Raw genomic sequence first — 22,399 nt, 5'->3', positions numbered from 1 at the left:
CCGCGCGTTACTGGGTATAACGCTGTGGATATTATGTAATAACACACCGCGCGTTACTGGGTATAACGCTGTGGATAATATGTAATAACACAACGCGCGTTACTGGGTATAACGCTGTGTGTATTATATAATAACACACCACGCGTTACTGGGTATAACGCTGTGTGTATTATATACTAACACACCGCGCGTTACTGGGTATAACACTATGTGTATTATATAATAACACACCACGCGTTACTGGGTATAACGCTGTGTGTATTATATACTAACACACCGCGCATTACTGGGTATAACGCTGTGTATATTATAATAACACACCGCGCGTTACTGCGTATAACGCTGTGTGTATTATATACTAACACACCGCGCGTTACTGGGTATAACGCTGTGTGTATTATATACTAACACACCGCGCGTTACTGGGTATAACGCTGTGTGTATTATATAATAACACACCGCGCGTTACTGGGTATAACGCTGTGTGTATTATATACTAACACACCGCGCGTTACTGGGTATAACGCTGTGTGTATTATATAATAACACACCGCGCGTTACTGGGTATGACGCTGTGTATATTATGTAATAACACACCGTGCGTTACTGGGTATAACGCTGTGGATAATATGTAATAACACACCGCGCGTTACTGGGTATGACGCTGTGTATATTATGTAATAACACACCATGCGTTACTGGGTATAACGCTGTGGATAATATGTAATAACACACCGCACGTTACTGGGTATGACGCTGTGTATATTATGTAATAACACACCGTGCGTTACTGGGTATAACGCTGTGGATAATATGTAATAACACACCGCACGTTACTGGGTATAACGCTGTGTGTATTATATACTAACACGCCGTGCGTTACTGGCTATAACGCTGTGTGTATTATATAATAACACACCGCGCGTTACTGGGTATAACGCTGTGTGTATTATATAATAACACACCGCGCGTTACTGGGTATAACGCTGTGTGTATTATATACTAACACACCGCGCGTTACTGGGTATAACGCTGTGTGTATTATATAATAACACACCACGCGTTACTGGGTATGACGCTGTGTGTATTATATAATAACACACCGCGCGTTACTGGGTATAACGCTGTGTGTATTATATACTAACACACCGCGCGTTACTGGGTATAACGCTGTGTGTATTATATAATATCACACCGCACGTTACTGGGTATAGCGCTGTGTGTATTATATACTAACACACCGCGCGTTACTGGGTATAACGCTGTGTGTATTATATAATAACACACCGCGCGTTACTGGGTATAACGCTGTGTGTATTATATACTAACAAACCGCGCTTTACTGGGTATAACGCTGTGTGTATTATATAATAACACACCGCGCGTTACTGGGTATAACGCTGTGTGTATTATATACTAACACACCGCGCGTTACTGGGTATAACGCTGTGTGTATTATATAATAACACACCGCGCGTTACTGGGTATGACGCTGTGTGTATTATATAATAACACACCGCGCGTTACTGGGTATAACGCTGTGTGTATTATATAATAACACACGGCGCGTTACTGGGTATGACGCTGTGTATATTATGTAATAACACACCGCGCGTTACTGGGTATAACGCTGTGTATAATATGTAATAACACACCGCGCGTTACTGGGTATGACGCTGAGTATATTATGTAATAACACACCGCGCGTTACTGGGTATGACGCTGTGTATATTATGTAATAACACACCGCGCGTTACTGGGTATAATGCTGTGGATATTATGTAATAACACACCGCGCGTTACTGGGTATAACGCTGTGGATAATATGTAATAACACACCGCGCGTTACTGGGTATAACGCTGTGTGTATTATATAATAACACACCACGCGTTACTGGGTGTAACGCTCTGTGTATTATATACTAACACACCGCGCGTTACTGGGTATAACACTATGTGTATTATATAATAACACACCACGCATTACTGGGTATAACGCTGTGTGTATTATATACTAACACACCGCGCATTACTGGGTATAACGCAGTGTATATTATAATAACACACCGCGCGTTACTGCGTATAACGCTGTGTGTATTATATACTAACACACCGCGCGTTACTGGGTATAACGCTGTGTGTATTATATACTAACACACCGCGCGTTACTGGGTATAACGCTGTGTGTATTATATAATAACACACCGCGCGTTACTGGGTATAACGCTGTGTGTATTATATACTAACACACCGCGCGTTACTGGGTATAACGCTGTGTGTATTATATAATAACACACCGCGCGTTACTGGGTATAACGCTGTGTGTATTATATACTAACACACCGCGCGTTTCTGGGTATAACGCTGTGTGTATTATATAATAACACACCGCGCGTTACTGGGTATAACGCTGTGTGTATTATATACTAACACACCGCGCGTTACTGGGTATAACGCTGTGTGTATTATATAATAACACACCACGCGTTACTGGGTATAACGCTGTGTGTATTATATACTAACACACCGCGCGTTACTGGGTATAACGCTGTGTGTATTATATAATAACACACCGCGCGTTAGTGGGTATGACGCTGTTTGTATTATATAATAACACACCGTGCGTTACTGGGTATAACGCTGTGTATATTGTATACTAACACACCGCGCGTTACTGGGTATGACGCTGTGTGTATTATGTAATAACACCGTGCGTTACTGGGTATAACGCTGTGTATATAGTATACTAACACACCGCGCGTTACTGGGTATGACGCTGTGTATATTATGTAATAACACACCGTGCGTTACTGGGTATAACGCTGTGGATAATATGTAATTACACACGGCGCGTTACTGGGTATGACGCTGTGTATATTATGTAATAACACACCGTGCGTTACTGGTTATAACGCTGTGGATAATATGTAATAACACACCGCGCGTTACTGGGTATGACGCTGTGTATATTATGTAATAACACACCGTGCGTTACTGGGTATAACGCTGTGGATAATATGTAATAACACACCGCGCGTTACTGGGTATGACGCTGTGTATATTATGTAATAACACACCGTGCGTTACTGGGTATAACGCTGTGGATAATATGTAATAACACACCGCACGTTACTGGGTATGACGCTGTGTATATTATGTAATAACACACCGTGCGTTACTGGGTATAACGCTGTGGATAATATGTAATAACACACCGCACGTTACTGGGTATAACGCTGTGTGTATTATATACTAACACACCGTGCGTTACTGGGTATAACGCTGTGTATATTGTATACTAACACACGGCGCGTTACTGGGTATGACGCTGTGTATATTATGTAATAACACACAGTGTGTTACTGTGTATAACACTGTGTATATTGTATACTAACACACCGCGCGTTACTGGGTATGATGCTGTGTATATTATGTAATAACACACCGTGCGTTACTGGGTATAACGCTGTGTATAATATGTAATAACACACCGCGCGTTACTGGGTATGATGCTGTGTATATTATGTAATAACACACTGTGCGTTACTGGGTATAACGCTGTGTATTATATGTAATAACACACCGCGCGTTACTGGGTATTACGCTGTGTATATTATGTAATAACACACCACGCGTTACTGGGTATGACGCTGTGTATAATATGTAAGAACACACCGCGCGTTACTGGGTATGACGCTGTGTATATTATGTAATAACACACCGCGCGTTACTGGGTATGATGCTGTGTATATTATGTAATAACAAACCGCGCGTTACTGGGTATGACGCTTTGTGTATTATGTAATAACACACCGCGCGTTACTGGGTATAACGCTGTGGGTAATATGTAATAACACACCGCGCGTTACTGGGTATGACGCTGTGTGTATTATGTAATTACACACCGCGCGTTACTGGGTATAACGCTGTGTGTATTATATACTAACACACCGCGCGTTACTGGGTATAACGCTGTGTGTATTATGTAATTACACACCGCGCGTTACTGGGTATAACGCTGTGTGTATTATATACTAACACACCGCGCGTTACTGGGTATAACGCTGTGTGTATTGTATAATAACACACCGCGCGTTACTGGGTATAACGCTGTGTGTATTATATACTAACACACCGTGCGTTACTGGCTATAACGCTGTGTGTATTATATAATAACACACCGCGCGTTACTGGGTATAACGCTGTGTGTATTATATAATAACACACCGCGCGTTACTGGGTATAACGCTGTGTGTATTATATACTAACACACCGCGCGTTACTGGGTATAACGCTGTGTGTATTATATAATAACACACCACGCGTTACTGGGTATGACGCTGTGTGTATTATATAATAACACACCGCGCGTTACTGGGTATAACGCTGTGTGTATTATATAATAACACACGGCGCGTTACTGGGTATGACGCTGTGTATATTAGGTAATAACACACCGCGCGTTACTGGGTATAACGCTGTGTATAATATGTAATAACACACCGCGCGTTACTGGGTATGACGCTGTGTATATTATGTAATAACACACCGCGCGTTACTGGGTATGACGCTGTGTATATTATGTAATAACACACCGCGCGTTACTGGGTATAACGCTGTGGATATTATGTAATAACACACCGCGCGTTACTGGGTATAACGCTGTGGATAATATGTAATAACACACCGCGCGTTACTGGGTATAACGCTGTGTGTATTATATAATAACACACCACGCGTTACTGGGTATAACGCTGTGTGTATTATATACTAACACACCGCGCGTTACTGGGTATAACGCTATGTGTATTATATAATAACACACCACGCGTTACTGGGTATAACGCTGTGTGTATTATATACTAACACACCGCGCGTTACTGGGTATAACGCTGTGTATATTATATAATAACACACCGCGCGTTACTGCGTATAACGCTGTGTGTATTATATACTAACACACCGCGCGTTACTGGGTATAACGCTGTGTGTATTATATAATAACACACCGCGCGTTACTGGGTATAACGCTGTGTGTATTATATACTAACACACCGCGCGTTACTGGGTATAACGCTGTGTGTATTATATAATAAAACACCGCGCGTTACTGGGTATAACGCTGTGTGTATTATATACTAACACACCGCGCGTTACTGGGTATAACGCTGTGTGTATTATATAATAACACACCGCGCGTTACTGGGTATAACGCTGTGTGTATTATATACTAACACACCGCGCGTTTCTGGGTATAACGCTGTGTGTATTATATAATAACACACCGCGCGTTACTGGGTATAACGCTGTGTGTATTATATACTAACACACCGCGCGTTACTGGGTATAACGCTGTGTGTATTATATAATAACACACCGCGCGTTACTGGGTATAACGCTGTGTGTATTATATACTAACACACCGCGCGTTACTGGGTATAACGCTGTGTGTATTATATAATAACACACCGCGCGTTACTGGGTATGACGCTGTGTGTATTATATACTAACACACCGCGCGTTACTGGGTATAACGCTGTGTGTATTATATATTAACACACCGCGCGTTAGTGGGTATGACGCTGTGTGTATTATATAATAACACACCGTGCGTTACTGGGTATAACGCTGTGTATATTGTATACTAACACACCGCGCGTTACTGGGTATGATGCTGTGTGTATTATGTAATAACACCGTGCGTTACTGGGTATAACGCTGTGTATATAGTATACTAACACACCGCGCGTTACTGGGTATGACGCTGTGTATATTATGTAATAACACACCGTGCGTTACTGTGTATAACGCTGTGGATAATATGTAATTACACACGGCGCGTTACTGGGTATGACGCTGTGTATATTATGCAATAACACACCGTGCGTTACTGGTTATAACGCTGTGGATAATATGTAATAACACACCGCGCGTTACTGGGTATGACGCTGTGTATATTATGTAATAACACACCGTGCGTTACTGGGTATAACGCTGTGGATAATATGTAATAACACACCGCGCGTTACTGGGTATGACGCTGTGTATATTATGTAATAACACACCGTGCGTTACTGGGTATAACGCTGTGGATAATATGTAATAACACACCACGCGTTACTGGGTATGACGCTGTGTATATTATGTAATAGCATACCGTACGTTACTGGGTATAACGCTGTGTGTATTATATACTAACACACCGTGCGTTACTGGGTATAACGCTGTGTATATTGTTTACTAACACACCGCGCGTTACTGGGTATGACGCTGTGTATATTATGTAATAACACACAGTGCGTTACTGGGTATAACGCTGTGTATATTGTATACTAACACACCGCGCGTTACTGGGTATGATGCTGTGTATATTATGTAATAACACACCGTGCGTTACTGGGTATAACGCTGTGTATAATATGTAATAACACACCGCGCGTTACTGGGTATGACGCTGTGTATATTATGTAATAACACACCGTTCGTTACTGGGTATAACGCTGTGGATAATATGTAATAACACACCGCGCGTTACTGGGTATGACGCTGTGTATATTAGGTAATAACACACCGTGCGTTACTGGGTATAACGCTGTGGATAATATGTAATAACACATCGCGCGTTACTGGGTATGACGCTGTGTATATTATGTAATAGCATACCGTACGTTACTGGGTATAACGCTGTGTGTATTATATACTAACACACCGTGCGTTACTGGGTATAACGCTGTGTATATTGTTTACTAACACACCGCGCGTTACTGGGTATGACGCTGTGTATATTATGTAATAACACACAGTGCGTTACTGGGTATAACGCTGTGTATATTGTATACTAACACACCGCGCGTTACTGGGTATGATGCTGTGTATATTATGTAATAACACACCGTGCGTTACTGGGTATAACGCTGTGTATAATATGTAATAACACACCGCGCGTTACTGGGTATGATGCTGTGTATATTATGTAATAACACACTGTGCGTTACTGGGTATAACGCTGTGTATAATATGTAATAACACACCGCGCGTTACTGGGTATGACGCTGTGTATATTATGTAATAACACACCGCGCGTTACTGGGTATGACGCTGTGTATAATATGTAAGAACACACCGCGCGTTACTGGGTATGACGCTGTGTATATTATGTAATAACAAACCGCGCGTTACTGGGTATGATGCTGTGTATATTATGTAATAACACACCGCGCGTTACTGGGTATGACGCTTTGTGTATTATGTAATAACACACCGCGCGTTACTGGGTATAACGCTGTGGGTAATATGTAATAACACACCGCGCGTTACTGGGTATGACGCTGTGTGTATTATGTAATTACACACCGCGCGTTACTGGGTATAACGCTGTGTGTATTATATACTAACACACCGCGCGTTACTGGGTATAACGCTGTGTGTATTATGTAATTACACACCGCGCGTTACTGGGTATAATGCTGTGTGTATTATATACTAACACACCGCGCGTTACTGGGTATAACGCTGTGTGTATTGTACAATAACACACCGCGCGTTACTGGGTATAACGCTGTGTGTATTATATACTAACACACCGTGCGTTACTGGGTATAACGCTGTGTGTATTATATAATAACACACCGCGCGTTACTGGGTATAACTCTGTGTGTATTATATACTAACACACCGCGCGTTACTGGGTATAACGCTGTGTGTATTATATACTAACACACCGCGCGTTACTGGGTATAACGCTGTGTGTATTATATACTAACACACCGCGCGTTACTGGGTATAACGCTGTGTGTATTATATAATAACACACTGCGCGTTACTGGGTATAACGCTGTGTATATTATGTAATAACACACCGTGCGTTACTGGGTATAACGCTGTGGATAATATGTAATAACACACCGCGCGTTACTGGGTATGACGCTGTGTATATTATGTAATAACACACCGTGCGTTACTGGGTATAACGCTGTGGATAATATGTAATAACACACCGCACGTTACTGGGTATGACGCTGTGTATATTATGTAATAACACACCGTGCGTTACTGGGTATAACGCTGTGGATAATATGTAATAACACACCGCGCGTTACTGGGTATGACGCTGTGTATATTATGTAATAACACACAGTGCGTTACTGGGTATAACGCTGTGGATAATATGTAATAACACACCGCACGTTACTGGGTATGACGCTGTGTATATTATGTAATAACACACCGTGCGTTACTGGGTATAACGCTGTGGATAATATGTAATAACACACCGCACGTTACTGGGTATAACGCTGTGTGTATTATATACTAACACACCGTGCGTTACTGGGTATAACGCTGTGTATATTGTATACTAACACACGGCGCGTTACTGGGTATGACGCTGTGTATATTATGTAATAACACACAGTGCGTTACTGGGTATAACGCTGTGTATATTGTATACTAACACACCGCGCGTTACTGGGTATGATGCTGTGTATATTATGTAATAACACACCGTGCGTTACTGGGTATAACGCTGTGTATAATATGTAATAACACACCGCGCGTTACTGGGTATGATGCTGTGTATATTATGTAATAACACCCTGTGCGTTACTGGGTATAACGCTGTGTATTATATGTAATAACACACCGCGCGTTACTGGGTATTACGCTGTGTATATTATGTAATAACACACCACGCGTTACTGGGTATGACGCTGTGTATAATATGTAAGAACACACCGCGCGTTACTGGGTATGACGCTGTGTATATTATGTAATAACACACCGCGCGTTACTGGGTATGATGCCGTGTATATTATGTAATAACAAACCGCGCGTTACTGGGTATGACGCTTTGTGTATTATGTAATAACACACCGCGCGTTACTGGGTATAACGCTGTGGGTAATATGTAATAACACACCGCGCGTTACTGGGTATGACGCTGTGTGTATTATGTAATTACACACCGCGCGTTACTGGGTATAACGCTGTGTGTATTATATACTAACACACCGCGCGTTGCTGGGTATAACGCTGTGTGTATTATGTAATTACACACCGCGCGTTACTGGGTATAACGCAGTGTGTATTATATACTAACACACCGCGCGTTACTGGGTATAACGCTGTGTGTATTGTATAATAACACACCGCGAATTACTGGGTATAACGCTGTGTGTATTATATACTAACACACCGCGCGTTACTGGGTATAACGCTGTGTGTATTATATAATAACACACCGCGCATTACTGGGTATAACGCTGTGTGTATTATATACTAACACACCGCGCGTTTCTGGGTATAACGCTGTGTGTATTATATAATAACACACCGCGCGTTACTGGGTATAACGCTGTGTGTATTATATACTAACACACCGCGCGTTACTGGGTATAACGCTGTGTGTATTATATAATAACACACCGCGCGTTACTGGGTATAACGCTGTGTGTATTATATACTAACACACCGCGCGTTACTGGGTATAACGCTGTGTGTATTATATAATAACACACCGCGCGTTACTGGGTATGACGCTGTGTGTATTATATACTAACACACCGCGCGTTACTGGGTATAACGCTGTGTGTATTATATATTAACACACCGCGCGTTAGTGGGTATGACGCTGTGTATTATATAATAACACACCGTGCGTTACTGGGTATAACGCTGTGTATATTGTATACTAACACACCGCGCGTTACTGGGTATGATGCTGTGTGTATTATGTAATAACACCGTGCGTTACTGGGTATAACGCTGTGTATATAGTATACTAACACACCGCGCGTTACTGGGTATGACGCTGTGTATATTATGTAATAACACACCGTGCGTTACTGTGTATAACGCTGTGGATAATATGTAATTACACACGGCGCGTTACTGGGTATGACGCTGTGTATATTATGCAATAACACACCGTGCGTTACTGGTTATAACGCTGTGGATAATATGTAATAACACACCGCGCGTTACTGGGTATGACGCTGTGTATATTATGTAATAACACACCGTGCGTTACTGGGTATAACGCTGTGGATAATATGTAATAACACACCGCGCGTTACTGGGTATGACGCTGTGTATATTATGTAATAACACACCGTGCGTTACTGGGTATAACGCTGTGGATAATATGTAATAACACACCACGCGTTACTGGGTATGACGCTGTGTATATTATGTAATAGCATACCGTACGTTACTGGGTATAACGCTGTGTGTATTATATACTAACACACCGTGCGTTACTGGGTATAACGCTGTGTATATTGTTTACTAACACACCGCGCGTTACTGGGTATGACGCTGTGTATATTATGTAATAACACACAGTGCGTTACTGGGTATAACGCTGTGTATATTGTATACTAACACACCGCGCGTTACTGGGTATGATGCTGTGTATATTATGTAATAACACACCGTGCGTTACTGGGTATAACGCTGTGTATAATATGTAATAACACACCGCGCGTTACTGGGTATGACGCTGTGTATATTAGGTAATAACACACCGTGCGTTACTGGGTATAACGCTGTGGATAATATGTATTAACACATCGCGCGTTACTGGGTATGACGCTGTGTATATTATGTAATAGCATACCGTACGTTACTGGGTATAACGCTGTGTGTATTATATACTAACACACCGTGCGTTACTGGGTATAACGCTGTGTATATTGTTTACTAACACACCGCGCGTTACTGGGTATGACGCTGTGTATATTATGTAATAACACACAGTGCGTTACTGGGTATAACGCTGTGTATATTGTATACTAACACACCGCGCGTTACTGGGTATGATGCTGTGTATATTATGTAATAACACACCGTGCGTTACTGGGTATAACGCTGTGTATAATATGTAATAACACACCGCGCGTTACTGGGTATGATGCTGTGTATATTATGTAATAACACACTGTGCGTTACTGGGTATAACGCTGTGTATAATATGTAATAACACACCGCGCGTTACTGGGTATGACGCTGTGTATATTATGTAATAACACACCGCGCGTTACTGGGTATGACGCTGTGTATAATATGTAAGAACACACCGCGCGTTACTGGGTATGACGCTGTGTATATTATGTAATAACAAACCGCGCGTTACTGGGTATGATGCTGTGTATATTATGTAATAACACACCGCGCGTTACTGGGTATGACGCTTTGTGTATTATGTAATAACACACCGCGCGTTACTGGGTATAACGCTGTGGGTAATATGTAATAACACACCGCGCGTTACTGGGTATGACGCTGTGTGTATTATGTAATTACACACCGCGCGTTACTGGGTATAACGCTGTGTGTATTATATACTAACACACCGCGCGTTACTGGGTATAACGCTGTGTGTATTATGTAATTACACACCGCGCGTTACTGGGTATAACGCTTTGTGTATTATATACTAACACAACGCGCGTTACTGGGTATAACGCTGTGTGTATTGTACAATAACACACCGCGCGTTACTGGGTATAACGCTGTGTGTATTATATACTAACACACCGTGCGTTACTGGGTATAACGCTTTGTGTATTATATAATAACACACCGCGCGTTACTGGGTATAACGCTGTGTGTATTATATACTAACACACCGCGCGTTACTGGGTATAACGCTGTGTGTATTATATACTAACACACCGCGCGTTACTGGGTATAACGCTGTGTGTATTATATACTAACACACCGCGCGTTACTGGGTATAACGCTGTGTGTATTATATAATAACACACTGCGCGTTACTGGGTATAACGCTGTGTATATTATGTAATAACACACCGTGCGTTACTGGGTATAACGCTGTGGATAATATGTAATAACACCCCGCGCGTTACTGGGTATGACGCTGTGTATATTATGTAATAACACACCGTGCGTTACTGGGTATAACGCTGTGGATAATATGTAATAACACACCGCACGTTACTGGGTATGACGCTGTGTATATTATGTAATAACACACCGTGCGTTACTGGGTATAACGCTGTGGATAATATGTAATAACACACCGCGCGTTACTGGGTATGACGCTGTGTATATTATGTAATAACACACAGTGCGTTACTGGGTATAACGCTGTGGATAATATGTAATAACACACCGCACGTTACTGGGTATGACGCTGTGTATATTATGTAATAACACACCGTGCGTTACTGGGTATAACGCTGTGGATAATATGTAATAACACACCGCACGTTACTGGGTATAACGCTGTGTGTATTATATACTAACACACCGTGCGTTACTGGGTATAACGCTGTGTATATTGTATACTAACACACGGCGCGTTACTGGGTATGACGCTGTGTATATTATGTAATAACACACAGTGCGTTACTGGGTATAACGCTGTGTATATTGTATACTAACACACCGCGCGTTACTGGGTATGATGCTGTGTATATTATGTAATAACACACCGTGCGTTACTGGGTATAACGCTGTGTATAATATGTAATAACACACCGCGCGTTACTGGGTATGATGCTGTGTATATTATGTAATAACACCCTGTGCGTTACTGGGTATAACGCTGTGTATTATATGTAATAACACACCGCGCGTTACTGGGTATTACGCTGTGTATATTATGTAATAACACACCACGCGTTACTGGGTATGACGCTGTGTATAATATGTAAGAACACACCGCGCGTTACTGGGTATGACGCTGTGTATATTATGTAATAACACACCGCGCGTTACTGGGTATGATGCCGTGTATATTATGTAATAACAAACCGCGCATTACTGGGTATGACGCTTTGTGTATTATGTAATAACACACCGCGCGTTACTGGGTATAACGCTGTGGGTAATATGTAATAACACACCGCGCGTTACTGGGTATGACGCTGTGTGTATTATGTAATTACACACCGCGCGTTACTGGGTATAACGCTGTGTGTATTATATACTAACACACCGCGCTTTACTGGGTATAACGCTGTGTGTATTATGTAATTACACACCGCGCGTTACTGGGTATAACGCAGTGTGTATTATATACTAACACACCGCGCGTTACTGGGTATAACGCTGTGTGTATTGTATAATAACACACCGCGAATTACTGGGTATAACGCTGTGTGTATTATATACTAACACGCCGTGCGTTACTGGCTATAACGCTGTGTGTATTATATAATAACACACCGCGCGTTACTGGGTATAACGCTGTGTGTATTATATAATAACACACCGCGCGTTACTGGGTATAACGCTGTGTGTATTATATACTAACACACCGCGCGTTACTGGGTATAACGCTGTGTGTATTATATAATAACACACCACGCGTTACTGGGTATGACGCTGTGTGTATTATATAATAACACACCGCGCGTTACTGGGTATAACGCTGTGTGTATTATATACTAACACACCGCGCGTTACTGGGTATAACGCTGTGTGTATTATATAATATCACACCGCACGTTACTGGGTATAGCGCTGTGTGTATTATATACTAACACACCGCGCATTACTGGGTATAACGCTGTGTGTATTATATAATAACACACCGCGCGTTACTGGGTATAACGCTGTGTGTATTATATACTAACACACCGCGCTTTACTGGGTATAACGCTGTGTGTATTATATAATAACACACCGCGCGTTACTGGGTATAACGCTGTGTGTATTATATACTAACACACCGCGCGTTACTGGGTATAACGCTGTGTGTATTATATAATAACACACCGCGCGTTACTGGGTATGACGCTGTGTGTATTATATAATAACACACCGCGCGTTACTGGGTATAACGCTGTGTGTATTATATAATAACACACGGCGCGTTACTGGGTATGACGCTGTGTATATTATGTAATAACACACCGCGCGTTACTGGGTATAACGCTGTGTATAATATGTAATAACACACCACGCGTTACTGGGTATGACGCTGAGTATATTATGTAATAACACACCGCGCGTTACTGGGTATGACGCTGTGTATATTATGTAATAACACACCGCGCGTTACTGGGTATAACGCTGTGGATATTATGTAATAACACACCGCGCGTTACTGGGTATAACGCTGTGGATAATATGTAATAACACACCGCGCGTTACTGGGTATAACGCTGTGTGTATTATATAATAACACACCACGCGTTACTGGGTATAACGCTGTGTGTATTATATACTAACACACCGCGCGTTACTGGGTATAACACTATGTGTATTATATAATAACACACCACGCATTACTGGGTATAACGCTGTGTGTATTATATACTAACACACCGCGCATTACTGGGTATAACGCTGTGTATATTATAATAACACACCGCGCGTTACTGCGTATAACGCTGTGTGTATTATATACTAACACACCGCGCGTTACTGGGTATAACGCTGTGTGTATTATATACTAACACACCGCGCGTTACTGGGTATAACGCTGTGTGTATTATATAATAACACACCGCGCGTTACTGGGTATAACGCTGTGTGCATTATATACTAACACACCGCGCGTTACTGGGTATAACGCTGTGTGTATTATATAATAACACACCGCGCGTTACTGGGTATAACGCTGTGTGTATTATATACTAACACACCGCGCGTTTCTGGGTATAACGCTGTGTGTATTATATAATAACACACCGCGCGTTACTGGGTATAACGCTGTGTGTATTATATACTAACACACCGCGCGTTACTGGGTATAACGCTGTGTGTATTATATAATAACACACCACGCGTTACTGGGTATAACGCTGTGTGTATTATATACTAACACACCGCGCGTTACTGGGTATAACGCTGTGTGTATTATATAATAACACACCGCGCGTTAGTGGGTATGACGCTGTTTGTATTATATAATAACACACCGTGCGTTACTGGGTATAACGCTGTGTATATTGTATACTAACACACCGCACGTTACTGGGTATGACGCTGTGTGTATTATGTAATAACACCGTGCGTTACTGGGTATAACGCTGTGTATATAGTATACTAACACACCGCGCGTTACTGGGTATGACGCTGTGTATATTATGTAATAACACACCGTGCGTTACTGGGTATAACGCTGTGGATAATATGTAATTACACACGGCGCGTTACTGGGTATGACGCTGTGTATATTATGTAATAACACACCGTGCGTTACTGGTTATAACGCTGTGGATAATATGTAATAACACACCGCGCGTTACTGGGTATGACGCTGTGTATATTATGTAATAACACACCGTGCGTTACTGGGTATAACGCTGTGGATAATATGTAATAACACACCGCGCGTTACTGGGTATGACGCTGTGTATATTATGTAATAACACACCGTGCGTTACTGGGTATAACGCTGTGGATAATATGTAATAACACACCGCACGTTACTGGGTATGACGCTGTGTATATTATGTAATAACACACCGTGCGTTACTGGGTATAACGCTGTGGATAATATGTAATAACACACCGCACGTTACTGGGTATAACGCTGTGTGTATTATATACTAACACACCGTGCGTTACTGGGTATAACGCTGTGTATATTGTATACTAACACACGGCGCGTTACTGGGTATGACGCTGTGTATGTTATGTAATAACACACAGTGCGTTACTGGGTATAACGCTGTGTATATTGTATACTAACACACCGCGCGTTACTGGGTATGATGCTGTGTATATTATGTAATAACACACCGTGCGTTACTGGGTATAACGCTGTGTATAATATGTAATAACACACCGCGCGTTACTGGGTATGATGCTGTGTATATTATGTAATAACACACTGTGCGTTACTGGGTATAACGCTGTGTATTATATGTAATAACACACCGCGCGTTACTGGGTATTACGCTGTGTATATTATGTAATAACACACCACGCGTTACTGGGTATGACGCTGTGTATAATATGTAAGAACACACCGCGCGTTACTGGGTATGAAGCTGTGTATATTATGTAATAACACACCGCGCGTTACTGGGTATAACGCTATGTGTATTATATAATAACACACCACGCGTTACTGGGTATAACGCTGTGTGTATTATGTAATAACACCGTGCGTTACTGGGTATAACGCTGTGTATATAGTATACTAACACACCGCGCGTTACTGGGTATGACGCTGTGTATATTATGTAATAACACACCGTGCGTTACTGTGTATAACGCTGTGGATAATATGTAATTACACACGGCGCGTTACTGGGTATGACGCTGTGTATATTATGCAATAACACACCGGGCGTTACTGGTTATAACGCTGTGGATAATATGTAATAACACACCGCGCGTTACTGGGTATGACGCTGTGTATATTATGTAATAACACACCGTGCGTTACTGGGTATAACGCTGTGGATAATATGTAATAACACACCGCGCGTTACTGGGTATGACGCTGTGTATATTATGTAATAACACACCGTGCGTTACTGGGTATAACGCTGTGGATAATATGTAATAACACACCACGCGTTACTGGGTATGACGCTGTGTATATTATGTAATAGCATACCGTACGTTACTGGGTATAACGCTGTGTGTATTATATACTAACACACCGTGCGTTACTGGGTATAACGCTGTGTATATTGTTTACTAACACACCGCGCGTTACTGGGTATGACGCTGTGTATATTATGTAATAACACACAGTGCGTTACTGGGTATAACGCTGTGTATATTGTATACTAACACACCGCGCGTTACTGGGTATGATGCTGTGTATATTATGTAATAACACACCGTGCGTTACTGGGTATAACGCTGTGTATAATATGTAATAACACACCGCGCGTTACTGGGTATGACGCTGTGTATATTATGTAATAACACACCGTTCGTTACTGGGTATAACGCTGTGGATAATATGTAATAACACACCGCGCGTTACTGGGTATGACGCTGTGTATATTAGGTAATAACACACCGTGCGTTACTGGGTATAACGCTGTGGATAATATGTAATAACACATCGCGCGTTACTGGGTATGACGCTGTGTATATTATGTAATAGCATACCGTACGTTACTGGGTATAACGCTGTGTGTATTATATACTAACACACCGTGCGTTACTGGGTATAACGCTGTGTATATTGTTTACTAACACACCGCGCGTTACTGGGTATGACGCTGTGTATATTATGTAATAACACACAGTGCGTTACTGGGTATAACGCTGTGTATATTGTATACTAACACACCGCGCGTTACTGGGTATGATGCTGTGTATATTATGTAATAACACACCGTGCGTTACTGGGTATAACGCTGTGTATAATATGTAATAACACACCGCGCGTTACTGGGTATGATGCTGTGTATATTATGTAATAACACACTGTGCGTTACTGGGTATAACGCTGTGTATAATATGTAATAACACACCGCGCGTTACTGGGTATGACGCTGTGTATATTATGTAATAACACACCGCGCGTTACTGGGTATGACGCTGTGTATAATATGTAAGAACACACCGCGCGTTACTGGGTATGACGCTGTGTATATTATGTAATAACAAACCGCGCGTTACTGGGTATGATGCTGTGTATATTATGTAATAACACACCGCGCGTTACTGGGTATGACGCTTTGTGTATTATGTAATAACACACCGCGCGTTACTGGGTATAACGCTGTGGGTAATATGTAATAACACACCGCGCGTTACTGGGTATGACGCTGTGTGTATTATGTAATTACACACCGCGCGTTACTGGGTATAACGCTGTGTGTATTATATACTAACACACCGCGCGTTACTGGGTATAACGCTGTGTGTATTATGTAATTACACACCGCGCGTTACTGGGTATAACGCTGTGTGTATTATATACTAACACACCGCGCGTTACTGGGTATAACGCTGTGTGTATTGTACAATAACACACCGCGCGTTACTGGGTATAACGCTGTGTGTATTATATACTAACACACCGTGCGTTACTGGGTATAACGCTGTGTGTATTATATAATAACACACCGCGCGTTACTGGGTATAACGCTGTGTGTATTATATACTAACACACCGCGCGTTACTGGGTATAACGCTGTGTGTATTATATACTAACACACCGCGCGTTACTGGGTATAACGCTGTGTGTATTATATACTAACACACCGTGCGTTACTGGGTATAACGCTGTGTATATTGTTTACTAACACACCGCGCGTTACTGGGTATGACGCTGTGTATATTATGTAATAACACACAGTGCGTTACTGGGTATAACGCTGTGTATATTGTATACTAACACACCGCGCGTTACTGGGTATGATGCTGTGTATATTATGTAATAACACACCGTGCGTTACTGGGTATAACGCTGTGTATAATATGTAATAACACACCGCGCGTTACTGGGTATGATGCTGTGTATATTATGTAATAACACACTGTGCGTTACTGGGTATAACGCTGTGTATAATATGTAATAACACACCGCGCGTTACTGGGTATGACGCTGTGTATATTATGTAATAACACACCGCGCGTTACTGGGTATGACGCTGTGTATAATATGTAAGAACACACCGCGCGTTACTGGGTATGACGCTGTGTATATTATGTAATAACAAACCGCGCGTTACTGGGTATGATGCTGTGTATATTATGTAATAACACACCGCGCGTTACTGGGTATGACGCTTTGTGTATTATGTAATAACACACCGCGCGTTACTGGGTATAACGCTGTGGGTAATATGTAATAACACACCGCGCGTTACTGGGTATGACGCTGTGTGTATTATGTAATTACACACCGCGCGTTACTGGGTATAACGCTGTGTGTATTATATACTAACACACCGCGCGTTACTGGGTATAACGCTGTGTGTATTATGTAATTACACACCGCGCGTTACTGGGTATAACGCTGTGTGTATTATATACTAACACACCGCGCGTTACTGGGTATAACGCTGTGTGTATTGTACAATAACACACCGCGCGTTACTGGGTATAACGCTGTGTGTATTATATACTAACACACCGTGCGTTACTGGGTATAACGCTGTGTGTATTATATAATAACACACCGCGCGTTACTGGGTATAACGCTGTGTGTATTATATACTAACACACCGCGCGTTACTGGGTATAACGCTGTGTGTATTATATACTAACACACCGCGCGTTACTGGGTATAACGCTGTGTGTATTATATACTAACACACCGCGCGTTACTGGGTATAACGCTGTGTGTATTATATAATAACACACTGCGCGTTACTGGGTATAACGCTGTGTATATTATGTAATAACACACCGTGCGTTACTGGGTATAACGCTGTGGATAATATGTAATAACACCCCGCGCGTTACTGGGTATGACGCTGTGTATATTATGTAATAACACACCGTGCGTTACTGGGTATAACGCTGTGGATAATATGTAATAACACACCGCACGTTACTGGGTATGACGCTGTGTATATTATGTAATAACACACCGTGCGTTACTGGGTATAACGCTGTGGATAATATGTAATAACACACCGCGCGTTACTGGGTATGACGCTGTGTATATTATGTAATAACACACAGTGCGTTACTGGGTATAACGCTGTGGATAATATGTAATAACACACCGCACGTTACTGGGTATGACGCTGTGTATATTATGTAATAACACACCGTGCGTTACTGGGTATAACGCTGTGGATAATATGTAATAACACACCGCACGTTACTGGGTATAACGCTGTGTGTATTATATACTAACACACCGTGCGTTACTGGGTATAACGCTGTGTATATTGTATACTAACACACGGCGCGTTACTGGGTATGACGCTGTGTATATTATGTAATAACACACAGTGCGTTACTGGGTATAACGCTGTGTATATTGTATACTAACACACCGCGCGTTACTGGGTATGATGCTGTGTATATTATGTAATAACACACCGTGCGTTACTGGGTATAACGCTGTGTATAATATGTAATAACACACCGCGCGTTACTGGGTATGATGCTGTGTATATTATGTAATAACACCCTGTGCGTTACTGGGTATAACGCTGTGTATTATATGTAATAACACACCGCGCGTTACTGGGTATTACGCTGTGTATATTATGTAATAACACACCACGCGTTACTGGGTATGACGCTGTGTATAATATGTAAGAACACACCGCGCGTTACTGGGTATGACGCTGTGTATATTATGTAATAACACACCGCGCGTTACTGGGTATGATGCCGTGTATATTATGTAATAACAAACCGCGCGTTACTGGGTATGACGCTTTGTGTATTATGTAATAACACACCGCGCGTTACTGGGTATAACGCTGTGGGTAATATGTAATAACACACCGCGCGTTACTGGGTATGACGCTGTGTGTATTATGTAATTACACACCGCGCGTTACTGGGTATAACGCTGTGTGTATTATATATTAACACACCGCGCGTTACTGGGTATAACGCTGTGTGTATTATGTAATTACACACCGCGCGTTACTGGGTATAACGCAGTGTGTATTATATACTAACACACCGCGCGTTACTGGGTATAACGCTGTGTGTATTGTATAATAACACACCGCGAATTACTGGGTATAACGCTGTGTGTATTATATACTAACACGCCGTGCGTTACTGGCTATAACGCTGTGTGTATTATATAATAACACACCGCGCGTTACTGGGTATAACGCTGTGTGTATTATATAATAACACACCGCGCGTTACTGGGTATAACGCTGTGTGTATTATATACTAACACACCGCGCGTTACTGGGTATAACGCTGTGTGTATTATATAATAACACACCACGCGTTACTGGGTATGACGCTGTGTGTATTATATAATAACACACCGCGCGTTACTGGGTATAACGCTGTGTGTATTATATACTAACACACCGCGCGTTACTGGGTATAACGCTGTGTGTATTATATAATATCACACCGCACGTTACTGGGTATAGCGCTGTGTGTATTATATACTAACACACCGCGCATTACTGGGTATAACGCTGTGTGTATTATATAATAACACACCGCGCGTTACTGGGTATAACGCTGTGTGTATTATATACTAACACACCGCGCTTTACTGGGTATAACGCTGTGTGTATTATATAATAACACACCGCGCGTTACTGGGTATAACGCTGTGTGTATTATATACTAACACACCGCGCGTTACTGGGTATAACGCTGTGTGTATTATATAATAACACACCGCGCGTTACTGGGTATGACGCTGTGTGTATTATATAATAACACACCGCGCGTTACTGGGTATAACGCTGTGTGTATTATATAATAACACACGGCGCGTTACTGGGTATGACGCTGTGTATATTATGTAATAACACACCGCGCGTTACTGGGTATAACGCTGTGTATAATATGTAATAACACACCACGCGTTACTGGGTATGACGCTGAGTATATTATGTAATAACACACCGCGCGTTACTGGGTATGACGCTGTGTATATTATGTAATAACACACCGCGCGTTACTGGGTATAACGCTGTGGATATTATGTAATAACACACCGCGCGTTACTGGGTATAACGCTGTGGATAATATGTAATAACACACCGCGCGTTACTGGGTATAACGCTGTGTGTATTATATAATAACACACCACGCGTTACTGGGTATAACGCTGTGTGTATTATATACTAACACACCGCGCGTTACTGGGTATAACACTATGTGTATTATATAATAACACACCACGCATTACTGGGTATAACGCTGTGTGTATTATATACTAACACACCGCGCATTACTGGGTATAACGCTGTGTATATTATAATAACACACCGCGCGTTACTGCGTATAACGCTGTGTGTATTATATACTAACACACCGCGCGTTACTGGGTATAACGCTGTGTGTATTATATACTAACACACCGCGCGTTACTGGGTATAACGCTGTGTGTATTATATAATAACACACCGCGCGTTACTGGGTATAACGCTGTGTGCATTATATACTAACACACCGCGCGTTACTGGGTATAACGCTGTGTGTATTATATAATAACACACCGCGCGTTACTGGGTATAACGCTGTGTGTATTATATACTAACACACCGCGCGTTTCTGGGTATAACGCTGTGTGTATTATATAATAACACACCGCGCGTTACTGGGTATAACGCTGTGTGTATTATATACTAACACACCGCGCGTTACTGGGTATAACGCTGTGTGTATTATATAATAACACACCGACGCGTTACTGGGTATAACGCTGTGTGTATTATATACTAACACACCGCGCGTTACTGGGTATAACGCTGTGTGTATTATATAATAACACACCGCGCGTTAGTGGGTATGACGCTGTTTGTATTATATAATAACACACCGTGCGTTACTGGGT

This window comes from Carcharodon carcharias (genome assembly GCF_017639515.1).
Source record: "Carcharodon carcharias isolate sCarCar2 chromosome 38 unlocalized genomic scaffold, sCarCar2.pri SUPER_38_unloc_35, whole genome shotgun sequence".
NCBI classification, from domain to species: domain Eukaryota; kingdom Metazoa; phylum Chordata; class Chondrichthyes; order Lamniformes; family Lamnidae; genus Carcharodon; species Carcharodon carcharias.
Note: the sequence above shows the minus strand (reverse complement) of the source record.